The sequence below is a fragment of the Equus przewalskii genome, chromosome 1 (assembly GCF_037783145.1).
Source record: "Equus przewalskii isolate Varuska chromosome 1, EquPr2, whole genome shotgun sequence".
NCBI lineage: Eukaryota > Metazoa > Chordata > Mammalia > Perissodactyla > Equidae > Equus > Equus przewalskii.
In genome coordinates, this window is record NC_091831.1 from 69,350,985 (window position 1) to 69,375,272 (window position 24,288).

The 24,288-nt window shown below is 39.4% G+C and overlaps 1 long non-coding RNA gene across 6 annotated transcripts in view; it reads left to right on the plus strand.

The window, feature by feature from the left end:
- LOC103542134 (uncharacterized) overlaps positions 1–24,288 on the plus strand; it is a 110,826-nt gene that overhangs the window by 577 nt on the left and 85,961 nt on the right. For all 6 annotated transcript variants that reach the window (XR_011524621.1, XR_011524623.1, XR_011524622.1 and 3 more), the window contains exon 2: positions 413–463. This is a non-coding gene — a long non-coding RNA (uncharacterized lncRNA). The remainder of the gene's footprint in view (positions 1–412; positions 464–24,288) is intronic.

A 24,288-nucleotide genomic window follows, 5' to 3' on the forward strand; every position in this document is an offset into this window, starting at 1 on the left:
ATGCTCACTTGACTTTCTCTTGGGCATGCCATGAACCAGCAAATTTCTGTATAACCCCAATTCCTTCATTTACTTAAGTATAATTTCGTGACATTAATATCATCTGAAAAAAATTTACCTTTTTCTCTGACTCTTTCCTCTCTGCCTTCCTCCTACCTGTGGCCAACAGTCGCCTCAGAAAACAGGGAGGCCTCTCTGGGCCCAGGCAGGACTCAGAGGCTCCTTGGGGTTTACAGTATGGTGTGAGGAGAGGCACATGCTATCTGCACAAATACTGATGCTGCAACTAAGAATAATAAAAATAGCCACAGCTAGCAAATATTCAGCCTTTCTCACGTGCCAGACCCTGTTGTAAGCACTCCGCCTGAACTTAAATCCTTTGGTGTTAACGTTACTTATCCTCATTTTACAGATGAGATAATCTAAGGACAGAGATGTTGAAGTGCTCAAGTTCCACAAGCTGGTAAGTGGCAGTGACAGGATCCAAACCCAAATAGTCTAGCTCCAGAGCCTCAGCTCTTAACCATGGTCCTGAGAGCAAAAACACACTGCGTCATAAACGCAGACTTGGAAGAGTGGCTGTGGTGGGAATGGAGAGGTGGATTTATCAAGAGGCCAGATGCTTGAATCCGGGTCCCTTTGCTTGCAAAGAACCCTTCCCAAGCCCTGGGGACCCTAGCAATATGAACACATGGTTATAGATTTTTGTAAATTTTACATAATAATTTATTTTAACCACCACCAGTTAAGTGTACTGTCTCTTTCAACTCTCACTTCCCCTCATATTGAGCAGCTTTGAAGTCACTGTGGACATTTTAGGGATCAAGCCAAGGAAAGTGAAGTTGGGGAGACGTTTAGTTTGGGTTTAATGGATACACAGCCAAGACTAAGGTGAGGCAAGGGAGGTGCCAAGGGAAAATTTTAAGGGAGCCAACCTTGCACATCAGCCTGACCCTGAGGATGTGTGCCCCTTGAAGTTCTGAGCCTCAGGTGCCTGGCTTGCCTCTCCTTAACCCTGACCATGATGGAATATATTTACGCGGTTTATAACTCCTATGTGTAAGTATGTTCTTGCTGTGTAAGAATGGCTACCAGTGACATGCTTACTACCCTCTGTGGAATCACGTTGGTGTCTACCTGAACTGTCCTACAGTCCCTGGCACTGGAAGGATTCCAGTAGCAAAGGATGAACAGAGTTTGAGATGGACCAAGCAGAAGCTAGTCTGTGGTAATTCTTGCCATCATAAAACACATAGTCTTGTTAGAGAGGATTTGGCTCTCTCCACTACACCTGGTCAAATGGAAGTTCACTCCTGTCAGGAATATACTCCACATGCAGCATATATAGTTATAAATGCACCATACATTTTTGGAGGAAATCACATGACATAGAATTGATGTGAATTCCTACTTTTGTGAGGACACAGATCTGTGGTAGTATCTCAAACAGCAAGTGTACCTGCATGTGAAGTACATTTCCATTCTTCTCATGGAAAACATATCACAAAATTGCAAAACTGAAAAAGTGGTCAAAGGCTATGCAGCTAGGGAGATATGGGGAGACGTTGTTCAAGGGGCACAAAGTTTCAGTTATACAAGATAAAAAAGTTCTGGAGATCTCATGCACAACAATGTGACTATAGTTAATACTGTATTACATACTTAAATTTGCTAACAGGGTAGATCTTAAGTGTTCTCATACACAAAAGTAACTAAGTGAGGTGATGGATATGTTAATTACTTTGGGGTGAATATTTCATAAGGTATACATATATATCAAATTATCAAGTTGTATAACTTAAATGTATACAACCTTTAATTGCCAGCTATACCTCAGTAAAGTTGGGGGGAATGACGTGCAGCTAAAAAATACTAAAAAATAATATTATCAAGGTGGGTCAGGCAGTTTATTAAAATGTTTTCTTGTGGATTTTTGTAAAGTTTATGGTGTTTGTCAGCCTTTTAAATTTTATAGCTTGTTGTGACACATTTCTCATTTTAAATCTATGTTTATTTTGTACCTAATTTTCTATTCTTAAATTTTTATGCTTTCTCTTAAAGAAGGCCCCAAAATTTGACAAGCTTCAGGCCCTACAAAATTTGGCTCTATCCTGACCACTGGCCATATATTAGTTTTTGTATCCTGTAGCCTCTGCCTCTTGTTTTACTTTCTTTAAAAAAAAAAATTATTCAATTCACTCATGTCTTCCACCTCCCTACACCCTGCTTCTTGCAACCACTAGTCTGTTCTCTGTATCTATGAACTTGTAGTGTTGTTGTTGTTTTAGATTCCACGTGTAAGACAGATCTTAGAGTATTTGTCTGTCTCTGTCTGACTTATTTCACTCAACATAATGCCCCTGAGGTCGATCCATGTTGTTGCAAATGGCAGGATTTCATTCTTTTTTATGGCTGAATGATATTCCATTGTATATATGTACTACAATGTCTTTATGCAATCATCCATCAGTGGAAACTTGGATTGTTTCCATATCTGGGCTATTGTAAATAATGCTGCAGCAAACATGGAGGTGCATATGTCTTTTCAAATTAGTGTTTTTGTTTTCTTCAGATAAATAACCCAGAAGTGGAATAGCTGGATCATGTGGTAGTTCTGTTTTTAATTTTTTGAGGAACCTCCATACTGTTTTCCAAAGTGGCTGCACCAATTTACATTCTCACCAACAGTGCGCAAAAGTTCCCTTTTCCCCACATCCTCGCCAACACTTGTTATTTCTTGTCTTTTGAGAGTAGCTATTCTAACAGGTGGTATCTCATTGTGGTTTTAATTTGCATTTCCCTGATGATTAGTGACGCTGAGCACCTTTTCATGTACCTATTGGCCATCTGTATGTCTTCTCTGGAAAAATGTCTGTTCAGATGTTCGTCCATTTTTTAATCATAGTGTTTGTTTTGTTGCTATTGAGTTGTATGAGTTCTTTATTTTGGATACTAGCCCTTTATCACATATATGATTTGCAATTGTTTTATCCCATTCAGTCGATTGCCTTTTCATTTTATTGATGGTTTCTTTTGCTGTGCAGAAGCTTTTTAGTTTTACTCCCTATTTTTATGCTGTCCCTTTTATGTTGAATATTGTCACACCCCACTCATTTTGACCCATCTTTCTAGATTTGACTTAATCAGCTCCCTGCAGCCTCATCTAAAATACCAATAACGAATTCTTGCCCTATTTCTAATAATCTTCTGCAGCGATGCAGGAAAGCAGACCCCACATTGCACCATGCAGTATCTCATTCAAGTCCAGAAGTAGAGAGACGGCCTCGGGTGGCAGAATGTGACTGAGGTCAGGGACTGCAAGAGGCCCCTCGAGCGTGTGGCTCCAGATCACACGATGCATGTTTTGGTCTGTCTGTTTACTGTCCATCTCCCCTTGCCAGCCCCATGAGGTCAGGGACTTTTGTTCATCCCTATACCTCACACCTAGAATTGTGTGGGGCAAATAGTAAGTTCCTCTTTCTATTAAATATTTTTAGAACACATAAATCAAATTTGACTACCTCTTGAAGCAATTAATATGAAACACCATTTCTTTGCTTTCTTTTGAGAATGCATTACCCCTCATGTACTCCCCTTTGTATTCCACCAGGACGGCACAGTTGCAATATCTTCATTGTGTCTTGGATCTAGTAAATTTGGGAAATGCTGCACTTGCCTGGGTGCAGAATTTCTGCTCTTAAGATCTGATCCCCTGCACTAACTTCAGCTGGATGGGCTTAGTGTCTGTTTCCCTCTTCCCTGGTAACTTTGGAACTCATGAAAGCTCCTCTTTTTTGCTCTCGTCCCTTGGAGTGGCTGTTTTCCTGACTGAGCCCTGACCACACTCTTCCTTGGTCTCTTTTTTCCACTGAGGATGCCATCCTAGAAAAACAAATAATCTTGGCATTTTCACTAGAGAAGATGAGAGAATCATTTAAATGTCACCAAGTCACCAGCTGATCCACCAATGGGTCTTTGTCAGTAATCACAAAAATCCCTGAACTCTCCCACCAGCTAGTACTATGGTAAGGGTTCATAGACATGGTCCAACCTGTTGATATTGGTGCCCCGTCTCTAGATGTCTTTTTGTCATTTGCCATTACCCTGTTGGTAACTAGAATGAATAAATTAAGATCTCCCATTGGCATGATGAATTTTTCAGATGTGAAAATAAATCATTACTTTTGATTGTAAAAAATATTTCTGGAAATAAAATGTTTATATTGTTTCTATTGGTCAGATTAGGCTAGTCTGTGCTGCAGTGATAAATACACTCAAAATCTTAATGCCTAGGAACATAGGAGTTAATTTTTTGGTCATGCAAAATCCACTGCAGATCTAGTGGGTCTGCAAGGCAGCTCCCTTCCAAATTGTGACTCAGGCATCCAGTCTGCTTGCATCTTGTAAATGTGCCACCTGGAACACATGGTTTACAGGAAAGAGAGTGTAGAGGGTCATGTGCCATCTATTAAATGCTTCCTCTTGGAAATGACTTCTGCTCACAGCTCTGTATGTGTACCATGCATTTCTGTGTATGTACCCATGCGTACAACAGCCATTTTATAGTAGTTCAAAACTGCAAACAATCTAAATGTCCAAAACAGTAAAATGGATCAGTTAATTTTGGAATTTGTGTTATATTATTCAGTCAAGAAAATGAATAAACTACAGATCAATACAACAACAATAATGAATCTCACTAACATAATGAGGAGTGAAAGAAACCAGACACAAAAATGTGTAAACTATCTGGATTTGATGTATATAAATGGGCAAAACTAAACAGTTGTTGGATGTCAGAGTAATTGAGAGTAATTGTTATATTTGAGAAGGAGAGGGGCCACTGGGGGCTTTTGATCTTCAGATATGTTCTAAGTGGTGGTTACATAGGTGTTCACTTTCTATTAATTAATTATACTATATATTTGTTTTATTAACTTTTATGAATTGCATTTTATTTCAGAATTACTGTAGTTAAAATGGCCTATAAAACTTATAAATATAAATTAAAAGGGATTCTTGGTTATTTGCATTTTAAAGAACTATTTCCTTTAGCCTAGCATGGTACTAATTATATATTGTATACTTTTTTTTTTTTTTTTTTTTTGCTGAGGAAGATTCACACTGAACTAACATCTGTTGCCAATCTTCCTCTTTTTGCTTGAGGAAGATTCGCCCTGAGCTAACATCTGTGCCAGTCGTCCTCTATTTTTGTATGTGGGTCGCCACCACAGCATGGCTGCCGGTGAGTGGCATAGGTCCACACCTGGGACCGTACCCAGGCCACTGAAGTGGAGCCAGCTGAACTTCACACTAGACCATGAGGCCAGCCTCTGTATGCTTTTTGAATTAAATAACAAACTCTTATAGTAAAATTTAAATGTGATTTGATTGACTGAATCCTATTTATACAAACTCATCCAGGAACACATAGCATGAAGTACTGCTGTACAGTATTTACATCTCTAATATTTACTTTTAATGTGGGTATCATCTTCCACAAGTGCTGTTTATAAGAGTTTTAGTATTTTTAACAAACTAAGCTAGTCCTGCAGGAATATTACAATGAAGTGAATGGCAATTCATATACATAAGGTCCTGGAGAAAAGTGAAAGCTGCAGGCTAGGCCCTTGGAGGGCCAGCAGGTGAATTTGTACAGGGAGCTCACTAGAGAGGGAGGGCTGGAATTGCTGCTAATGTTGAACACAGATGCTGGGCAAGGCACGCTGGGCTGCACAGCCGGCACCTTTCTCCCCTCAGTCTTTGTTTATTTTCCTTTTTGAAACCCCCTGTTCGGGGTCTTCCCAGATGTTGCAACTCAGCCATTCCCAACTCAGCCATTTCCATGCCCTCGGAACTGCTGGAGCATTCTGAGCTGCCCTCCCTGCTGTTCCGGCCTTTCCGACAGAAGGGCTCCTTCCCAGACCTTTGCAGCAACTGATGTGCTTCCAACTTCTCTCCCCGAGCACACATCACAGAGACTCCATGGCCAAACCAGCTGCCCAAATCCTCACAGAAGATAAGAACTCTTGAGAAACCCCTTAGCTGTTGCAAAACCTTGACCTCCTCTAATTTTTCAGCCACGCTGAAGATAAGAACTGATCATGTAATCATTTCCCAACAACCATAATCCCCCTGACCAGCAATTCTGAAATGATAGGACTGTCCTACTCCCTTCCAGAAACTGCAACCATTTTTTTCCTAAATCTTCCCACTTGAGGGCAAGGAAGCAGCCACAATCCTACCTGGAGAAGAGAAAGGAATTTTCACATATTCCGATAGTTGTCACATCCATTGCTGGCTTTGCAATGACAGTGTACTGAAATCCAAGTGCCTTATACACCTGCCTATGTCTGTCTTTGAGAAGAAAGTGCAGTGGGAGGCCTGTTTTCTCTCGTGCATCCTCAAAGAATATATTAGAAGATGAATGCTGCTTCTGCAAACTGGAATTGTGACATTAATTTGATTTTGTAGGGGGAGGGGTACAGTTGTTAGCTGCATTATTGGATGGAGAGATCCAACTTATGAACTTGGGATGACTAAGCGAGAACGATGGAGATGCCTACCGATGTGCTTAGATCAGGCTCTGGACTTCGAGTTTACAATTCTACTGAGAGGAAATATCTGTAAAATAACTGCAATGCAATCCACAATATGATGCGGGATATGCAAAGTGCAGTCAACAGTCAGAGGCCACGTGAGGACGGAATTCTGGTTGGGAAAATTCAAGGCCCCTTCTTCTGAGGCAGGCAAGCACACTGCTCAGAGCAATCTCCTGTTCCAAAAAGACCCTCCTTCCTCTCCTCCCCCCACCCGCTAGGTGATCGCAAAGCTTCAACAAATTATAGCCACACTGATTAGGCTCTCGATGTCCTAAGCATTTTACATGCATTGTCATGTTTAATCCGCAAAATCCACGAAATCTAAACATGTATTATTATTTCTTCAGTTTTACAGAACAGAAACTGGTGACTCAGTGATTGAGTTTCCCAGGGTTGCCCAGATAGTGCCTCCCGAGAGTAGAGGTTTTTACCGTACCCTGTAACCACGCCATCAAACCATTGCACATATACAAGACAACAGAGTGACAAGGTTATATTAATGTTTTTTTGAAAAAAGCAAACCTTTAGCAGCATGTCACAGGACAGAGCAAAGGTGTTGCTCCCTCGATCACTGATTCAGTATGAGGTGCACGGATTACATGAGGAAGCCCTGATCATTTGGGAAAGACAAAGGAATCAGACATCCAATGTCTTGCAGTAAACATTAGGAGAAGGGAGAAAAATACAAATGTGCATAAAAGAATAAAACCTAAGAGTTGGGGAGGGGAAAAAATGCAGAAAACCCACAATAACTTGGAACTTTTGAAAAGGCTGGGGTAAAAATTTTCCTCTTATTAGCTATTTTTAATGTTTATATGATATTAAGAGGATTGTAGAGGGAATTCTTAAATAGTTAAGAAGTAGGATCTATATCATGTGCTTTTGAAATATCATTTTCATACATATGTTTTGCTAATTTAAAATCATTTTTATCTATTCATTAAATTAATTCCATAAACATTCAGTGAGCCCCATTGTTAACTTAAGGAGTTATTAATGATCAAATATTTTATGTTTTAAATTTTTTTCTATAATTCTAAAATTTCATTAATTCAGATGGCTTTCTAATCAGTAAAAATTGGAAATTTTTAAGTCACATTAAATAATATTTTATAGAATTATTGCTGCCTGGAGAGCCCTTTCCATTGTCTTTACCAAATTAAATCATAAGGGTCTTCGCAGGTCCAGCGGGAAGTATTGCCATCATTCTAACCTCCGTGCTCAGCACCGTGGGAGACGTCCTCCTTGGTATTCTCATCACCCTCAGACAGGGCCCTCTTCTCAGTTCCCATGGGCTCCTGGGCCTGGAGGTTGAATAGAGATACACAGTTTTGCCAGGGAGGCTTCAGGAGCTCCGGGAGGGTCTCTGTAGCATTGGACCCTGGGCTCGCTCCACCCATGGCATTCTGGGGCTGAATCCTAGAGCTCTGTACCTCCAAACATGGCAGAGAACCAGATTTGGGATCTACCGGGTGAGAAATTCTTCTGGGCTATACCTCCCTAGGAATATAGACTGAGCCTGGTTGCTATTGGGATCTAGTTTCTTTAAATTTTGAAACTCTGCCCTCTGGAACTTGAGAATGGAAAGTGAATTCCTGCCACGTATTCCAAGAGAGTGCCTTAAAATTCATTAATTGAAACACCCCAGAGGATGAATATGAACTGTAGGAAGAGTTTTATTGCATTGAAAATATTGGTTTTCTTTTTCTTTAATCCCTATAACAGTAGTCCTGAGATTTAAAAAACAACATACACACACAAAAATAGAATAAAAGAAGAGAAAAAGGCAGAGAAAGACTGTCAGACAAGAAAGGACTCAAGGACAACCAACCAAAAAGGGGCAGTTTGCTGTGTTGTGAGAAAGGAAATATCAGAAGCTGGAAAGAGAGAATTGGAAAAGTATCTGCCAAGTGCGCCACCTCCATGAATAAGAGCTTATCTCCACCGGTGCCTGCCGCCTGAATCTGAAACAATCCTTGTCTCCTTTGTTTACAAGGTGGTCAATAATAAACCCAATATGGCCCTGTGGCCACCCTGCTTACAGACTGATTGCTTCTGTGGTCTCCGATGCTGGGTTGAATTTCAGTGAAGGAGGGCATATCCAAGACTGAAACAAAACGTCTGGGCAGTCGTGGGGGCGTGTCTTCAGCACGCAGCCCTGAACCAAACAGTCCGGTTTGCTTTGTCCAGCATACCCACTGGATCTGGACATTGATCTGGCTGCGTCAGTAAACAGATCGCCTGAGCTTGTTTTGCTTGATGAAGATCATGTGTGCTCTAAGCTTATTAGAACTAAAGGGACAGCCATAGAGGTTTTCAGGCTCCACTTTGACTAATGGTGAAACTCTAGTCATTGCTTTCCTTTTAAAAAGTGTTAAAATAACTTGCTTATGACAAGCATGTCTTAGGAAGAAAAATGTTCTCTTGGATCCTCTAACTTATGTGTGAAGCTGTTCAGTTACTGTTTTGAGAGACAAGGTGACAATTACATTCTCATAGCCCACGGTAAGAGTCTGGAGGCCAGAGATGACATGGAGTCACCAGTGACCTGTTCTGCAAATGTAAAAAACCTAAAAAAGACTGTCAAGAGGATTGGGGGTGGTGGTAAAGTGATTTCATTAGAGGAAAGTGCTGGTTGATGTTTATTGCATCGTTGGAGCGTGTTCTGTTGGGGGTGGAGTGCGGGAGATGGTCTCCTGGTTAGAGGATCCCATATTTGAGCCTGACAGAGCCACGTACCTGTGAAAGTCATTTTACTTCGACCTCGAACCTCGTCCTCTGTCAAATATGTGTGTTAGTTTCCTGGGGCTGCTGTAACAAAGTAGCACAGACTGGACTGCTTCAACAACAGAAATTTATTTTCTCACAGTTCTGGAGGCTGGAAGTCCAAGATCAAGGTGTCAGCAGGATTGGTTCCTGCTGCGGCCTCTCCCCTTGGCTTGTCGATGGCTGTTTCCCTGTCTTCACGTGATCTTCCCTCTGCTTGTCTGTGTCCTAATCTCTTCTTACAAGGGCAATGGTCATATTGGATTAGGGCCCACTGTGATGACCTCATTTCAATTTAGTTCCCTCTTTAAGGACCCTATCTCCAAATACTGTCACATTCTGAGGTACTGCGGGTTAGAGCTTCAGTACGTGAATTATGGGAGACATAATTCAACCCATAACAATGTGGATAATGCCACTTGTAGAGAGTATTATATTGTATTTATGTATTGAGTATGTATTATGTATGCATGATAATATATATTATCTATTGAGAATAATATCTGACAAAATTCTGTTTTTAAGTGTTTGTGTACACAAACAAATTTTGCTTAAGTGCCTATAATCTAATAGGAACTCTTATGATTACAAAGTGAGACCAATATAGATGTTTACAAAAAGATACTTATGTCTAACTTTTTTAAGGTATGGAGAAATTATCACGTAACTTTCTCTGCAGTTATTTCAGGTATGCTTGGCAGCAATAAGAGTCTTATCAAAAGAAGCAACATCTCATGATGCTCAGGAGAGACAGCTACTGAGTTAAGAAAAAAATTAGATAAATCGTTTTAGGAGATGTGATCCAAAAAGCATGGACAGACGGGCCAACCGGAACTCAGTGGCAGTGTTGCCGTTTGTTAATTGTGTGACTGTCACCTTCAACAAATATTAGCTCCCTTACCCTTGATTAGTGTGGTCACATGTTCTAGAGACAGAATATTGTGGTAATGATCTTTGGAGAGCACATTACTTTAGGAATTGAAAATTCAACAATTTTGTTTTTTCTTTAGAGAATCAAGGCACAAAGTAAATGATCAATAAAAATTGGATAGGTGGATGCATGGATGGATAGGAGAGCAAAATAATACAGGAATATATGAGGACGTTTTTTTTTGTCTCACTTAATCTAAACACTTGCCAAATATTAACTTGGCTGGTGAAGCCAACAGGAAGTCTCAGTCCTCCTTCTACTTTCACTTATCCCCTCAGGGTGGGTGCTGTGAAGTAGATGCTATTAAGGGTTATATTTCTGTTTTAAAGCCACATTGCCTTTTGCTTCATCAGCCACTTAGCCAAGGCTGATTTGGGTTGGCAATGCAAAACCTGCTTTCCCATCTAGTAAAAGACCCAGTCCCTCCCAGAGTAAGCATCCAGGGTCATGAGCAGTGTGGTCGTCCCCAGTAATGTCCTAGGAAGAGATGTTCATCTCGATGACCATCCTCATCCTCTCAGTTCACACCTTAGTCTCTAGGTTTCTAGATGAGAAAGGCAGTTTTCTAAATGTCTCCCAAATATTCTACATCTGAGCTTTAAGCAACCTTATAAGTACTTTGCATAGTTTTTCCTTCCTTCCTCTTCCAAAATTCCCTAAGATTCTGGGCCCCCGTTTGTCCAGTACTTGTCCCAACCCATTTCTTCATCCAGTTGATAGGGCAGTTCTTACCTTTAATGAGGTGCAGCTTTTTCTGCATCTTGTAGGCTGGCATTGGGCATAGCCTTCTGTGGTAGCTGCTCCAAGTGATCCCATATCCTGGGATTCACACCCTACATTGTCCTTGTCCCACACTGAGTAGGGTGACTCAGACCAAGTAGGATATTGCAGAAATGACAGTGTGACTTCTAACTCTCTCTTACAAAGCTGGCTATCATGTCATGCGAACACTCAAGCAGACGTGTGGAGGGGTCCACGTGGCAAAGAACTGGGGCCTCTTGCCTGTAGACATGTAAGTGAGCCATCTTGAGGTTAAGCCTTCAGAAGACTGCAGCCCCAGCCAACATCTTGACTACAATCTCATAAGCCAGAGCCACCCAACTAAGCTGCTTCCCAATTCCTCCCCACATAAACTGAGAGATAATAAATGTTGTTTTAAGCCACTATGTGCTGAGTTAACTTGTTAGGTGGCAATAGATAACTAACAAACCTCCCAAGCTGCCCCAAACCTTAATGGTCCTTGAAACTTATTTGCATCATCCTAACATCTTCCCCTTATGTCTAGAAGCAACTTCCTGACTCTTCCTATCCCAAGCTCTCTTTCCTCTTAACCCTTCCACTAGAAACCAATGGATGAAGAAGTGTTTTTTGTAGAGGGTGAGGGAACTCAGGGTGTCATCTCTTCCTCTCACTTCCACAGATTCTCATTATGATTTCTAATTTAAGTGTCCCCAAGGAAATGGTCTTCTGGAATACCACTTTTTAATACCAATTTAAGTATGTTATAGCAGATAGTCTATATTCTATATATAGAAAAAAAGAGACATAATTTCACAAAGGAAGTTAATCCAGGTAAAATGATCTATATATATGTCCTATATTATAGTCAGGCATGATGCTACCTTATTAGTCAAATGTCCCAATGAAGGGCATGGAATTACCTTGATCTTTTTGATTGTATCTTCTTCTGATCCTGAATGAACTTTTTAAATGGCTGGCTGGGTTCAAGGGTGCTGTGTTTAGCTCAAGAACACAGAACTGGGTTACATTGAGAAGGGACTAGGACACTCCTCTCATTAACTCAGATGACTGGCTACCAGTCAAATATTGTCTCTGATAAGATCATTTCACTAAAGCTGATTCTCAACTTTTTCCTCCACCAAGATTCCAGAGGGTATGCCTCCAGCACAGCTCCCTAATAATAGCGCACTTAGACAGTGGTTTTCCACACATCAGGTGATAAGCGGTAGATATGCCCTTCTCCCGATTCTACCTAGCCCCCTCCATGGTAGGACTAAACATACTCTCAGGGGTGTGTAGTTCACAGGCGACTTGAATGTTCTCCCTAATATCTAAGACTGTCTAACTAAAGTGATACTAGCATACCACAGAGCTCTAGAAGCTGAGCGAGGTCATTTTAATTCCAGGGAATCTGTTGCTTATGAATAAAATAGTTTTTGTTATGAGTCTTTCTGGCTCTATCCTTGTAAAGAACTTTGTACTTCTTGGCAGCCAGGTGGTTGGCACACAGTGTTATTACAGAAACAAATGGAGCAATTCCAGGCATCCTTTCAAAGTAGGATATATCAAAAAGGCATCTTTAGATGGTTTTAAAGATCTGAAATTCTTCATTCTTCTAAAATCCTCCTGGGAAAGATGATGCTTTCACTTTAGTGGCGTGAAAAGGCTAACTCTTGACTGCAGTCCCTCCAACTCTGTTATCCACACCGATAGCATGTCCTCAGCACAGCCCTTGTATTGGACCACAGCCCATCCATTTCGGGGTGCTTGCAGGAATGCCAGCTGGTTCTAGGCTTTCTAATCCCTAGATAAGAAAGTTAAAATAACTCATTTATTCAACGGTGAAAATGAGGAGAACTGGAATATTTGTCTGAATGGAGAACGAAGCCTCCCAGTCTCTCAGTGGCATTTCCTCATGAGGGATTTCACACTGCACCAGGGTGAGAGAAACTTACAGTGGAACTGAAAAAACAATTTGTGTGTGTGTAATTGTGACTACTTTCCACTAATATGGAAGCTAAGACATATAAAATACACATAGAAGGATCTGTGGATTCATTTAATACATACTTATGGAATGTCAACCCCGTGGTACCCACTGTATTAAGTGCTGGGAGTTCAACAGTGAACAAAACAAGCACAGCCCTTTTTCTCATGAAGCTCACAGACAACAGACAGACAACAGTAAGCTACCAACTAATGTTGGGAGTTAACTGTTAGTGTTAAGTGTTAGGAAAGAAACATAAATGCTGACTGTGAGCTACCTGAGGGCTGTTCCTTGTTTTCCTATTCACAACTGCTTCCTCAGCACCTGGAATCAGGCCTGGCCCATAGTAGGATTTAACATGTGCAGAATGATCTGATGAATTTATAGGTTCATCATAAGAAATTATAATAGAGAGACAACTTAAATTGTGGGAAGTCAGGGAAAGGTATGACATATAAACACCAATGGGAAAAATCAGCAGAAATTATCCACACGAAGTGGGTGGGACGCAGAAAACCATTCCAGGAAGAAAGCAAAATGGGTTTTATATTTTTTAAAGCTAAAAGTTACAAATCACAGTCAAGATATTTCCATTACAAATATACACACATCAAATAACACGACAAAGCCTGCACCTTTATAAAGCAATAATTACAAGAGATGCAAAAAGGCGTAGGTAAAACACAGTAATGTGGAAGACTTTAACACACTGCTCAGAACAAGACAAATCCAGTCAAACAAAAATAAGGGAAATATAAAAGAGCTAAACAACATAATCAAAAAGGTAAAACTTACGGCTATGTATTAAACTTTTCACCCTGATAATAGAAAATATAATGCCTTCTCAAGGCATAGGAATCATTCACAAAGTGATCATATATCAAGTCTCAAAGAAAATATCAGTGGGTTCTATAAAGTAGAAACATCACAGACAACCCTATCTGCTCACAGTGTAATGAAACTAGAAATTATTAACAACAAAAACCAAACAAAGCTGTTCCACCTGAAAATGTAAGAGCTTCTACTAAGGACTCCTGGAAGAAAGGAGAAATATACACTAAAATTACAAAATTTCTAAAACATAGTGATAATAAAAACAATGTGTCAGAACATAAGACACATTTAAAGCAGTGATCACAGGAAAATTATTAGTCTTAAACACTTTTATCAACAAAAATAAAAGATTTTAAAGAAATGAATTAAATTCCTAGGTCAACAAGCTAGAAAAAGAACAAAAAAGCGGACTAAATGAAAGCACAAGGAAGGAAAAATTAAAGATAAAAGCAGAAATTAGTGAGGTACCAAGAAAAACAGTAGATCTAACTAGTAAGTCAAATTCCCAGTTTCAAAAATAATTAAGAAAATAGACAAGCCACTAGGTAACTTAATCAAGAAATAAAGGAGAAGCAGAAAGCACAACAAAATAAGAAATGACAAGGAGGAAATAGCTATTGAAACAGGAGAAATTTAATAAACCATAAGAGACTATTTTGCAGATCTCACTGTAAATTAATTTGAAAAATTAGGTGAAATGGATAATTTCCCAGAGAAATACAGTTAACCAAAATTGACCTCTTTAGATTTAGAAAAGTCAAACAGACTAATATCTATAGAATCTGTGGAGAAAGTCATCAAGAAACTATACCCCTGAAAGGCACCAGGCCTAGAGGGTTTCAGGAGGAAATTCTACCAAATCTTCAAAGATAAAATAATCTCTAAACTGTTCCAGAGCATTGAAAAAGAAGGAAATTTTCCTAATTCTTTTCATGAAGCAAATATAACATTGATACCTGAACTTGTTAAAACAGTAGAGAAAAAATAAAATTACAAACTAATAAAATATATGAAAATTGAGACAAAATTTTAAAATAAAATATTGGTAAACAGAATTCAGTACCATGTTAAGAAAATAATACACCAAGACCAAGACGGAATTATTCCAGAAATTCAAAATTGGGTCAATATTAAGAAATCGACTAATATAGTAAACCCTACTACTAGATCTAAGGAGAAAAATCACAAGATTGCCTCTATAGATGCTGCAAAAACTTTTATAAAATTCAACATCCATTCCTGGTAAAAATAAATGAAAATAGAAATTAACTGACACCTTCTTAATCATAGATATATAAACACGTGTAAATATGTATCTTAGTCCTAAAGTCCTAAAGCCAGCATCTTGCTTAACGGGAAAACACCAGAGCACCAGAAGCATTTCCACCAGGATTAGGAACAGGGCAAGGATGCCCATTACCACCACTACTTTCAACATTATACCGGAGGCATAATGCAATTAGGCAAGAGTAAACAATGATGCATTGTACAGACCACAATCCAAAAGAAGCAAAACCATTTCTATTTGCAGAGGATACAATTGCGTACCTGTAAAACTCTAGATAACCAATGATAAAACTAACTCAAATGAAATAATTCAGTAAAGTAACAATATAATAGTAACATACGGAAAACAATAGCTTCACATACACAAACAATAACCAGTTAGCTGATAAAAATGATAGAGAAGGGGCCGGCCTGATAGCTCAGCGGATAAGTTTGCACGTTCTACTTTGGCAGCCCTGTGTTCACTGTCCTGGACCCCGGGTGTGGACCTATGCACTGCTTGTCAAGCCATGCTGTGGCAGGCATCCCACATGTAAAGTAGAGGGAGATGGGCATGGATGTTAGCTCAGGACCAGTCTTCCTCAGCAAAAAAGAGGAGGATTGGTGGCACATGTTAGCTCAGGGCTAATCTTCCTCCAAAAAAATGTTACAACAGCAACAAAGAAAATAAAATACCTAGGAATGCATTAAACCAAGAAATGTGCAAAATTTATATTAGGAAAATTTTTTAAACTTCTGAAAACCACAAAAGTAGACCTGAACAAATAAAGACATCACTTTTTCTTAGGTAAGATGATTCAATTTCATACAGATGCACTTCTTCCCAAGTTACTTTATTAATAAGAAGAAAATTGTTTTTGTAAAGCAATTTTTTGGTAAGGCAATACCAAGAAAAATATTAACAAGGTTTCCATTTTTTTATGGAATTAAACAAGTTTAGATCCATATCTTACACCATACACAAGAATACATTCCAAATGAGTGAGGGATTTAAGAAACCATACAAATACTAACAAGAAACATGGGTGAATTCCTCTTTAACCTGGGTATAGGAAGAAGGTACCAACTCAAGTAACTTTGGAATAAAATATTTGGCATATGTGTCCCTAAGCTAATGTATGTGTAATGTAAAAAGGCTTTCTGGGGCCAGCCCGGTGGCGCAGCGGTTAGGTGTGCACGTTCCACTTCTCAGTGGCCCAGGGTTCACTGGTTCGGATCCTGGGTGCAGACATGGCATCACTTGGCACGCCATTATGTGGCAGGCATCCCACATATAAACTAGAGGAAGATGGGCACGGATGTTAGCTCAGGGCCAGGCTTCCTTAGCAAAAAAGAGGAGGATTGGCAGTAGTTAGCACAGGGCTAATAGTCCTCAAAAAAAAAAAAAAAAAGGCTTTCTAACTATGACTCAAAATCGAGATGCAATAACAAAAAAAGAATGGCAAATGTAACTACATAAAATAAGTAAATAAAAACTTTAACACGGAAATAAAATACCCAAAGCATAAACAAAGTTAAAATACAGCTAGAAAACTGGGAGAAAGTATTTGTAATATATTTTATAGATAATGGGCTAATCTTCCTCATACATAAAATACTTTTCAAAAAATGTAGGAACAAAAGACAAAAAACCTGAAAAAAAATAGACAAACAACATGAGTTTGGCAATTCACACAAAGATATAAATATGATCCTTAAATATACAAAATGACGTTCAACCTCACCCGTTATAAGAGAAAAGCAAACCAAAAACTACACTGAGATCCACATAAAAAGGTGGAAAAAGATGCATCATGCAACCACCAACCAAACACTAATCAAAAGATGGCCAGAGTGGCTAAATTAACATCAGACAAAGTAGACTTCAGAACAAGGAAAATTACCAGGGATAGATAAAAAGGAACAATACATAATGATAAAAGTGTTAACTCACCAAGAAGGTATATCAATGCACTTAATAGAAGCATCCCAAAATGCTAATAGAAAGAAAAGAAGAAAAAACTAATAGAACTGAAAGGAAAACATGGACAAGTTCGCAATTATACTTGGATATTTCAACACTTTTCTCTCAATAACTGATAGAATAGACAGAAAATTAGCAAAGATGTAGACAAACTGAATGACACCATCAACCAACTGCAGGTAGTTGACCTTTGTAGAACATTGCACTCCACAACTGCAGAACAGATTCTTTTCGAGTGCACATAAAATATTCAGTAAGGTAGACCATCTTCCAGGCCATCAAATATACTGTGCTAAATTTAAAGAATTGAAATCATACAAAGTATGTTTATTCTCTGATCATAATGAATTAAATTAAAAATCAGTAATAGAAAGATATTTAGAAAATGGAAATTTATTTCAGTTATTTGAAAATTAAACAGCTCACTTCTTAATAACCCCTGAGTCAAAGTATCATGGAAAAATAGAAAATATTTTGAACTAAACCTAAATGAAAACACAGCGTATCAAAATTTGTAGGATGCAGACTAAACAACACTTTGAGAGAAATTCATAGCACTTTTGTAGAGAAATTTAGAGCTTTAAACACCTATACCAGAAAACTAACATATCTAAGCTGCCACCTTAAGAAAGCAGAAAGAGAAGAGCCTGATTACAAATCACAGATCTTGTTCAGCTTTTCTTCTCCTGGGAGGCTTCATATAACAGGGGCGATGGCATAGTTAGGTTTGAGCTCTCAACTCAGCTTTTCAAAACAAAACCATGTGTTACTGACGGCTCATACATGAGAAGTAAAGCCTCATGGAAAAACAAGGGGATTATTAATACAGAAGTCAGGATATAGTTATCCCTTGTGAAAGGACAAGGGGAGGCCCTTGACAGGAGTGTATAAGGAACTTCTGAGATGCTAGTTACCTTCATCATCTTAACCCGAATGCTGAGACACAGATGCTCATTTCATTGTTTCTTTAAACTATACGTTTACTTTTATAGAGTCTTGTGTATATATGATACACTTTCTCCCTTAAAATTTAAAAAATAGAAAATGAAATATATTAAATATAGAATCTCTCTGCCCCAATCTTTACTCATCTCACAAATTTTCATGTGACCACAAAACCTACCCACAAGAACTGATTGAACTTCACAGTTCTTACTTCTAAGATAATATTTCTAATCAGACTATTTTTTCCTATTACCTAAACAGAATAAAGAAGAAATGACTCTTCCACAATTAACTGGTCTGGCTACCTGGATTTGAGGCCTCCAAGTAGTTTACACAAACAACCTGCATGTGGGAGGACAGAAGCCCAGAAGGAAACAATAAATGCAGAAAATAGATTGCTCTCTTCCTGTTTGTTTACACCCAGACTCCAGGTCTGTCACCAATTCGCACTGGATGAGATTTGCTCTTTACCTATCCTCAAGGGGACCTAACTTTGGGATGCTGGCCCTCAGAGACCTTAATACAGTCTCAGGCTTGCTCAGCCCTGGCTGGGGAGGGAGAGCCAGGCTGCACCGACAGTAGGTGCAGGTGTCACCCAGACTGAAACATTAGTAGATCCGAGACAGCGATGCTGGGCTGGAGTTTCAGGTTCTCACGAGGCCCAGGCTGAATCAGAGGAAGGGCCTCTGTCTGTGTGTCTATGAGAGCTGTTAGGAGCATTATCCAACCTATCAACTTGACCGGGGATGTTTCAAGATGGTCACAAATCTTTTGGCGTTCTTCATCTTGGGAGGTAGTCTCCACATCCCCTCCCCTTGCAACTGGGCAGACTCAGGAGTACTTGAGTAAAGAACACAGTGAAAGGGACCCTATACCTGATTCTGGGCCCAGGTCTTCAGACACTGGCAGCTTCTACTTCCTGTTTGGAATACTTGCTCAAGGGGAAGCCAGGGGCTATGATATGGAAAGTACAATTATCCTGAGATCCCCATGCTGTGAGAAAGCCCAAACTAGCCACATGGAGGGGTGTATAAAGGGGGCTTTGCCCAGCTGCCCCCACTGTTGCAGCCATCCCAGCTCTGTGCCAGACATGTGAGGGAAGCAGCAGATGACCCCGCCCTAGTCCCTGTCTGACTGCAGCTCCCTGAGAGACATTTACACTATTAGGATAGCTACTATCAAAAAAATAAATAATTAAAAACAGAAAATAACAAGTGTTGGCGAGCATGTGGAAAAATTTGAACCCTAGTGCATTGCTGGTAGGACTGGAAAATTGTGCAGCTGCTGTGGAAAACAGTGTGATGAGTCCTCAAAAAAATTAAACACAGAATTACCATATGAACCAGTAATTCTACTCCTGGCTATTACCCAAAAGAATTGAAACCAGGGACTATAATAGATATTTGTATGTACACCAATATACACAGCAGAATTATGCACAATAGTCAAAAGGTGGAAACAACACAAATGCCTATCGACAGACAAATGGATAGGCAAAATGTGGTTTGTCTATACAATGGAGTATTATTCAGCCTTAAAAAGGAAGGAAATTCTGACATATGCTACAACATGGATGAATCTTGAGGACATTATGCTAAGGGAAACAATCCAGTTGCTAAAGGACAAACGCTGTATGGTTCCACCTACATTAAGTCCCTAGAATAGGCAAATTCATAAAGACAAAAAGTAGAATGGTGGGTGCCAGGACCTGGGGGAGGGGGGAAAGAGGAGTTAGCGTTTGATGGGTACAGAGTTTCTGTTTGGGATCATGAAAATATTCTGGAGATGGATAGTGTTAATGGTTACACAACAATGTGAATGTACTTAATGCCACTGAAGTGGTTAAAAATGGTTAAAATGGTATATTTTGTGTTATGTATATTTTACCACAATAAGAAAAAGAACCACTCACAGAACTGTGAAAGATCATGACTAATCATTGTTTTAATCTACTAAGTTTGGGATGATTTGTAAGAAGTCCTAGAATTGTCGCTGTTACACAGATCAAGCATGGACTGCCCACCTATTTCACTCCTCAGGATACCGTGACTGGTTAGCCACTCTCAGGTATCTTGTGGTTCAAAACACTGATTACTATTTAGTCTCAACTACCCATAAAAGTCATCTGCCCAATGGGTCTTTTGGTGGTTTCATATTGCTGCTGCACCTCCGGCTTGCCGAGATCCTGCCCTCCTCCCTGTGATCTTGCCCTCCTCCCTTCCATCCTGCCGTCCTCTCTGAAATCAGGGAGCACATCTCAGTGGCAGCATCTGCCACCAATCCTGGCTCCAGAGGACAGCAACTATGGAGGATGTTGATGCCTCCTGCACTTAGTGAACATCTTACTAAAGAGGTGACCTCTGGATCCCCAGGGAGATGCGGCAAAGGGGCAGCAAGTCAATATGATAAACCTATTTCAGCATTTCTACATCTCCATCCTTTAGATTGCTTCCTCTTACTATGCCAGGGAAGTCTTGGCATCTTAATCTTATTGACTGTTGGTCAACCAAGCAAACGGCTGCTAAACGTGCCCCTGATAATCTGAACCCCACGTCCCTGTGCACACGCTGCACTGACTCTCAAGGCCAGGCTGGTCAGCAGGCCAGGCCTTCGCCTGCGTGTCTATGTCTGTCTCTGTAGAAAAGGAAACAAATGGAAAGAAAACTGAGGGCTTTTGTGCCTTACGAGATAAAATTTCACCACACGATATGCAGCTTGCTCTTCCTGAGGGAGAACTGAATCCTAAAGTAAATATAAAGGGGTTGACACACCTCTGTGTTTGAGGCAGGCTTGGTCACAGTTGCCACGACCTTTGAAAGACAAGAACATAGAGTATTTAGTGTGCAGAAGACTGTCAAAGGTTTATTTTTATTGCCTCTAACAGTGCTGCTTTTTCAGTGATCCTGTTGGGTCTACGGCTGGTGATGAGATCGTGAGCCAGCTTGAGATCATTATCCATCTAGTCAGATTTGGCGGGAAGATGGGTGCCAGGAGCACATAGAACTCAGAATTAAAACCTCAAGAGGACTTATGCTCTCTCCTCATTTCTCAAGTTATTATTTCTTACGTGACAATTTCCTTTACTTATTAGTCTCATCAATAATGTCAGGGGCCGGCCCCGTGGCCGAGTGGTTAAGTTCGCACGCTCTGCTTCAGCAGCCCAGGGTTTCGCCAGTTTAAATCCTGGGCACAGGCATGCCACTGCTCGTCAGGCCACACTGCAGCGGCGTCCCACATGCCACAATGAGAAGGACCTGCAACTAAGATATACAACTATGTACCAGGGGGATTTGGGGAGAAAAAGAAAAAAAAAAAGAAGATTGGCAACAGTTGTTAGCTCAAGTGCCAATCTTTAAAAAAAATAAAATAAAATAATGTCAGTCATTACTTTCAGCATACTGTGGGAATGATCAAAGATAAAATCTAAAAACACATGTCAGACAATAAACTATTACAATGAGATAGACAGGAAGTAAAGAAAAGAGAACAAGGGAAAGAAATAGAGAGAAGATGAGCCAAAGCAAAGGGAATTTTCAGATATAAGTAAATAACGGGCCACAAAGCACCTTCCTTCCAAGCGGAGGAAAAAACACTCAATAGACGTTCTCCCAGCAATTTCTCAACCACCAGGGTTCAGTTCTCCTCCTGATGAATATGAAACGGAAAAAGAAAAAAGACACAGGAGCTAATATCTGGAACTCTCAACTGAGCACGAGTTAATCTCCTTAAATGTGAATCAGCCTCAGAGGATATGTTTCTAAGGGATTGGGCTTTTTAAAAACATGTTTGTACAGTTTTTATATAAAATACATGAAATAACGTAGAAAATGTGAGAAACAAAGAAAAGCAGGGAAAACATTAACTCAAATTGCAACTTCTAACTAAACCATTAGCTTTTCCAAAACAGGCTTTTCTCTGTTTTCTTGAATTCCAAATGTCTGCTCTTGGCACATTCCCTTGCTTTTATTATTACAACCTACATTCCTCCTATTACTTCTATATATATCTTGAGAAACTGAGTGTCAAATAATTATCATAATAATTATTATGATTATAATAATAATCACTAATGCTGCACTTAGCAAGTAAAACAAAAAAACAGGCCATTATCTTAATCATAAGACAGATAAGTTGGGAGGAACGGGAAAAATAGGTGAAGGGGATTAAAAGTTACAGATTCCCAGTTATAAAATAAATAAGTCACAGAGATGTAATGTATAGGGCCTATAGTCAATAACACTGCCAGAACTTCATGTGGTGACAGACGGTTATTAGACTTGTTGTGATCATTTCATAATGTATGTAAATGTCAAATCACTATGCTGCACATCTGAAACTAATATAATATTGTATGTCAACTATACTTGAATTAAAAAAATTTTTTAAGGCAGACCGGTAATAAAATGGTCTCTATATCCACACGTAGGTCCAGGAAGCTTGGTTTCAGCATCACAGAAGCTCACTGTAACTGTCTCCACTCCGTTGCTGAAAAGCAACGTGTGCAAAGCCACCCAGCACAGAGCTACAAGGAGATAATATGACTCACAGCTGAAACAATAGCTGATTAAACACTTTATGGAAAGAAAAGTCTGTCCCGGGCAATTTGAAATGGGTGTGGAGCGATGGAAAAATACTGAGTTGCAAATTCTGAGATGTGGTCTGGCACTGAGTGGATTTATGATCTTGCCTAAACTGATTTGTAGAACACGGACAATATATGGGACAAACTTTGAACTTTTGTGTAGAAAAATTGGTTCTCGCTAGCCCTAAAATCCTATTATTCTAATACTTTAATTTCATTCATCACCTAGTCTTGGGGGAAAAAACAATGTTTCCTTGATAATAGGTAATGTTAACTTAAAAAATCATCTTTGATGGTCTCACCTGTATGTAGAATAGAAAAACAAAACAAAACAAAAGAGCTCATACATCCATAGAACAGATTAGTGATTGCATGAGCTGGAGTGGGGGGTGGGCAAAACGGGCAAAGGGAGTCAAAAGATACAAACTGCTAGGTATAAAATAAATAAGTCATGGGGATATGATGTACAGTGTGACAACTATCGTTAATAATACTGTATAGCATATCTGAAAGTTGCTAAGAGAGTAAATCTTCAAAGTTCTCATCACAAGAAAAACAAATTTTGTAACTATGTATAGTGATGGACGTTAATTAGACACTGTAGTGATCACTTCACAATATGTACAAATAGTGAATCATTATGTTGTACATCTAAAATGAATACAACATTATTTGTCAATTATATCTCAATTAAAAAATAAATATTAAAAAATCATCTTTGGGGGCCAGCCCGGTGGCACAACGGTTAAATTTGTACTTCCACTTCTCGGCGGCCCGGGGTTCACCAGTTCAGACATGGCACTGCTTGGCAAAAAGCCATGCTGTGGTAGGCATCCCACATATAAAGTAGAGGAAGATGGGCATGGGTGTTAGCTTAGGGCCAGTCTTCCTCAGCAAAAAAAGAGGATTGGCAGTAGTTAGCTCAGGGCTAATCTTCCTCAAAAAAAAAAAATCATCTTTGTTTAGCTTCCCAGCAGTCAATTATCTTAAAATTAATTATTAACTTGAAGCAATTATGTGACTTCTATATTTGAGCTGGATATCAATGTCTGTTTCCTTGAATGTCTTTTAATATCTTCTTTATCACACTTCAAGCTAATTGAATCCTATCTGGGGATCAAATTAAAATTCTGAGTTGTTCTAAGTTTACCAGCCTGGAAGCCCACTACCGAGGGGAGATAGACAGGTTGAGGCCTGTCCACACTGACGGAGCTCTGCCACCCCATGTGACCAGAGCCAAGTGTGAACACCAACTGTAAACAAAACACCTTCATTTAACTTTGTTTTCATAATGGTTATTCTTACTGAAAAGCTTTCTTTTCTTTTTTGCTTTTTTTGAGTCATGGGTTAATAACCCTTAGGGTTAATTATTACTGAAGAGAATGATTGTTTATCTTGTTGAACTTCCCCTACTTAAATAGGCCCTGGGCTGGACCTTTCTGACCAAAAACCCAGTAAGACTCACAGTAGTAGTGTGGGCATGAGCTAGATGTGTGCTATGTGTGTTCCTGTGAAGTTGTATTAGATCTAAATTTCGTAATGTCAGTTATATACCATAACAGATTAGGGGAGCTTGAAATTTTAAAGGAGCTATTCAATGAAAACTTCAACAACACTCTTTTGTTATGTAAATACACTGTTCCTAGTTGT